The 4918-nt window shown below is 36.3% G+C and overlaps 1 non-coding gene across 1 annotated transcript; it reads right to left on the bottom strand.

The window, feature by feature from the left end:
* Window positions 1-3982: 3982 nt before the first annotated feature.
* LOC138446381 (small nucleolar RNA SNORA61) lies at window positions 3983-4114 on the bottom strand. Its single transcript, XR_011259314.1, has one exon. It is a non-coding gene; the product is annotated as a small nucleolar RNA SNORA61 (small nucleolar RNA).
* Between the last annotated feature and the right edge of the window lie 804 nt (window positions 4115-4918).

Raw genomic sequence — 4918 nt, 5'->3', positions numbered from 1 at the left:
CCAAAGGAATCAGAGGACAGCCCAAGGATGCAAGATTTCCTTTCCTTTTTCTCTATGAGGTCACGTGAGCCACAAACCTCTGCCAGGAGAGAAGCAAATGTGAAATATGGGTGGTTGCATATTTTGCGTAAGAACACTATTTAAATTATTGCATCAGGCTAGTATTTAGAGATTAGACAGATTAAATGTGGTCTTCCTTCCCTATTATAGAGGTTTTGAGGGTTTTTGAGAAAGATATGCATGTGTACGTGCTAACTCACTTCAGTCGTGTCTGACTCTTTGCGACCCCATGGACTGTAGCCTGCCAGGCTCCTCTGTCTATGGGATTCTCCAGGAGAGAATACTGAAGTGGGTAACCATTCCCTTCTCCAGTAGATCTTCTCAACCCAGGGATGGGATGAAATCTCCATCTCTTCCATCCTCTACATTGGCAGGCAGGTTTCTTTTACCACTAGCGCCAAAGGCAGTTTTAAAAAAATAAAGAGAATGTGCATTCTTTGTACATCTATGTGAGAGTGGGAGTGTATTTGCTTTTCTGCTGAATTTTACTGACTCTTGTCCAGTTTTATGACTGATATACAGGGTGAGATGGATTAAGAAGTAGATGCTAGTAACTAATAGGAAGAAGATTTGAACAGATGCACCCTGTTCTCTCAATGACTTTTCCCACTGACTCACACTCTTCAGTTCTGGAGAGACCTGCAAATCTATGGCTAGCCTGCAGTTAATAGGGACTGTGGGTCTCTGCAGAAATGTTTTTCTGAAGTTTAACATAATTGTGGCACTGTTTTTTCAGCCCTGTAGGTTACTGGGTAGGCTGAAGATGACTGAGTTGCTCAGAGACTTAATAAATTAGGGCAACTTTGTGTTTCTAAAATGGTAATCTCCGGCTAGCTTTTAAATTTCTAATTTGTTATATTGATAGGTATGTGTGTATATGTGCTCAGCTGTGTCCGACTTTCTGCAACCCTCTAAATGAGTTGCCATTCCCTTTTCCAGGGATCTTCCCGACCCAGGTATCAAACCTGCATCTTTTGCGTCTCCTGCATTAGAGGCAGATTCTTTACCACCTTGCCACCTGGGAAGCCCCCATTAATAGGTATAGTGCTTTTATAAAATATAATTTAAAAAATCACTGAGGTTCAGAGAATCTCAACTTTTTGCAAGACCAGAGAGCATTGGTGATGGCTGGTACAAGGTAGAGTTGGGACATGAGTTGATATAATCTGCTTCTGTTCTCACTGTGGTTTCATTTTTCCTTTTCTTTGTATTCAGAGTTATTCAATTTTAATATGGATATCTCTTCTAATCTTTGGGGAAAAAGATACATTTTTGAGGGGTATCAGTTAAGCACTTGAAGTCAAGGTCTTGCACTGGGTACTGTACAACCACTAATTTACATGGTACAGTTTTGTCTATTCTGAGCTTACACAGAAGTGATGGTTGGGGAATTAACTTTGCATTGAGACCAGGATACACAAAACATAAATTCTTCAAATAAAGACAGCCAAATGAAACTCCCAGGATCCTTGCTTTATAAGTGAAATGTTGTATTAGGAATATTCTTGAATTCAGATAACATCCATCAGAAAGAATTAGAGGTGGAAAAATAAGATTCTTAAGTAGATTATTTTCAAGTTTCTGAAGGATAAAGGTATTTCTGCTTTAATATAAAGATTGAAGAAATGAAAAGAGGTTTAAGAAAAAATTTTAATGGAAATAAAAACAGGTGGTTTGTAAATTCCTAACAGTAATCTCTGTAATTTTACGTATAATTTTCTGGTGAATAGGAAAACAGAACAGTTAGTAGAAAACACACTCCCTTCGTTAGTTTAACTGCACTGGGCTCCATTAGCTGTTAAAGAAAACATTTCTTTCTATTTTATCTTTGGTTTTAGGAAAGACACTTTTTCTATGAATTTGAATTAAGTGTTAATAGGATGACTATTTCACATTGGATAACTACAGATTGCTTATTTAGGTGTTTCTATGGTTCAGTAACTAAGCATCGATGAATATGTAATTAGCTTTTAAACTCTACCCTGATAGGCAATATGCAATTGTGGTTTTATGGAACTTCATTTAACATGTCCCTAAGCATTTTTACAATGTTAAATAGAAAAATGTGACCTGGTATTTGCTTCAATGAAATGAATTTATCCCTCAAAAGACAGGTGAACTATATAAAAGTTTGAGAACAACTTAGTGTAGCGATATTAATGCAAAATCTGTTATAGAGACTAGAGTATGCAGAACATTTAGGAAATTGAAAGGAAGTTGCCATTACCTGGAAAATTCATTTAAAAATTCAATTTAATTTGAAGATACAATATAAAGCACCAAAAACAGAGAATATACATGTATGGACTGGGTGAAGCACAAAGTGGAATCAAGATTGCTGGGAGAAATATCAATAACATCATATATGCAGATGACACCACCCTTATGGCAGAAAGCCTCTTGAGGAAAGTGAAAGAGAAGACTGAAAAGGCTGGCTCAAAACTCAACATTCGAAAAATGAGGATCATGGCGTCCAGTCCCATCACTTCATGGCAAATAGATGGGAAAGCAATGGAAACAGTGAGAGACTTTATTTTCTTGGGCTCCAGAATCACTGCAAAAGGTGACTGCAGCCATGAAATTAAAAGATGCTTGCTCCTTGGAAGTAAAGCTATGATCAACCTAGACAGCATATTGAAAAGCAGAGACATTACTTTGTCGACAAAGGTCCATCTATCAAAGCTATGGTTTTTCCAGTAGTCATATATGGATTTGAGAGTTGGACCACAAAGAAAGCTGAGCATTGAAGAATTGATGCTTTTGAACTGTGGTATTGGTGTAGACTCTTGAGAGTCCCTTGGACTGCAAGGAGATCCAACCAGTCCATCCTAAAGGAAATCAGTCCTGAATATTGTTTGGAAGGACTGATGCTGAAGCTGAAGCCCCAATACTTTGGCCACCTGATGTGAAGAACTGACTCATTGGAAAAACCTTGATGCTGGGAAAGATTGAAGGTGGGAGGAGAAGGGGTTGACAGAGGATGAGATGGTTGGATGGCATCACCGACTCAATGGACATGAGTTTGAGTAAGCTCTGGGAGTTGATGAAGGACAGGGAAGCCTGGTGTGCTGCAGTCCATGGGATCGCAAAGAGTCAGTCACAATTTAGTGACTGAACTGATGTGTAGTTTTAGACATAAAATAACAAACATTTAAGTAGGTTTTGGCCAACATGTCTGGAGGTTAAGATGATTAGCTGAAATTCAGTTAGACAGATTTTCATAGTTCTAAAATTCTGTCTGGAAATGATAAGAATTTTTCTGAAATTGTTAAAGAAAATTCTTTCTCCTCTTGAAGGTTGCATTATGAGATAAGAGATGCTAAGAAAGCTTTCTGCAGCATGTTTTGGTAGCAGGAAAAATCACAGAGCATGGGGGAAATAGAAAATCGAAGTTTTCTGAAATACTATGAAAATAATAATAATAATAATAACAGTAAAATCCCTCCCAAATTCCCCTGCTTTCTCAATTGAGTACAGAAATAAAAAATTGCATTCCAGTTCTATCAATAAGTATCAATATTTTATTGGATTCAGGGAAAATATTTCATGATTATTTCAAAAGGATTAATAATTCCTATAAACCTCCGGACTCTCATTTTGACACCAGGTAAATATTTTTAAAAGCTAGATAGCATTTAAAAAGAAAAGGAAATATCTGTTTTTCCATAATGAGTAGTCTTGGGAATTATGTAGAAAGTCATCAATAAAAGATTACTTCAAAATACTTTCTGTAGACATATAAACTTAAGAAAAGCTTTCTTTAATTTTTATTTGATTATTTAGGCATAGTCCACATTCATATATCTGTGTATAAAAGACTTTCATTATATCATATGTATATAAAAATATATTTATTTCTAATTTTGAGGAACATGCTAACCATCTTAATATTTATTTTAAAAATTTAATTGTATCATTTTTACCTTGTTTGAAATTAGCCCACATGCTACATAGCAGATACTATGAGCACAGCTTCAGTGCTACTATTTCACCTTTTATTAATATGACCACTGAGACCAGAATTCAGATCTGATGGGAAAGGGCACTGGAGGGTTTAATTTATTTTAAAAATTTTACCTTATGATTGTTTTCTTGATAACATATTACTTGTTTTCTTGATTATTAAAGTAAAGCATGCTCTTAGTATAAAATGCAGAAGTATAGTTATATGTGCACCGACTTCATGTTCTACTCCTCACCCTGGGCAGATCCAAGACTTTTGAGTGAGGGTAAAGGGTGTTGGGGACATTTAATCAAAATAATTATTGGAGATAGAAAAGGCATAAAAATTAAGGCATATAAATAAAAAGAAATTCCAAGGGATTCCAGACTTTGTAGAGGGACAAAACAAAGAGAGAAGACTGATCAACTCAGTGGCATTTTGGCCCTCAGAGCAATTTCCATCTATGGCTGAATTGTGCATGTCTGATTCAGTTTCCCTAGCCAGGAATTTCTCTCCTTCACTTGACATATCAATTAATTTCACAAAATGCATCTGGTAATTAGAGGTGGAGCCACAATAGTATAAGTAGCTCCACCATGAAGGGATGGTCTGGGAAGGAATTTGGGAGGACATTGTGATGTAAACCAAGAGCTAGCTCACAGAGTTATTTATATATATATATATATAAAATTAGAAGGTAATTACTTTACAATATTGTGATGGTTTTTGCCATACATCAGCATGAATCAGCATTAGGTATCACAAGGGTTATTTTAAACGTTGCTAAGTCTATTCTGAAGGAGATCAGCCCTGGGATTTCTTTGGAAGGAATGATGCTAAAGCTGAAACTCCAATGCTTTGGCCACCTCATGCGAAGAGCTGACTCATTGGAAAAGACTTTGATGCTGGGAGGGA

This window comes from Ovis canadensis, chromosome 9 (genome assembly GCF_042477335.2).
Source record: "Ovis canadensis isolate MfBH-ARS-UI-01 breed Bighorn chromosome 9, ARS-UI_OviCan_v2, whole genome shotgun sequence".
NCBI classification, from domain to species: Eukaryota; Metazoa; Chordata; class Mammalia; order Artiodactyla; family Bovidae; genus Ovis; species Ovis canadensis.
The sequence above is the reverse complement of the archived record's forward strand: the minus strand, read 5'-3'. Positions and strand labels throughout refer to the sequence as shown.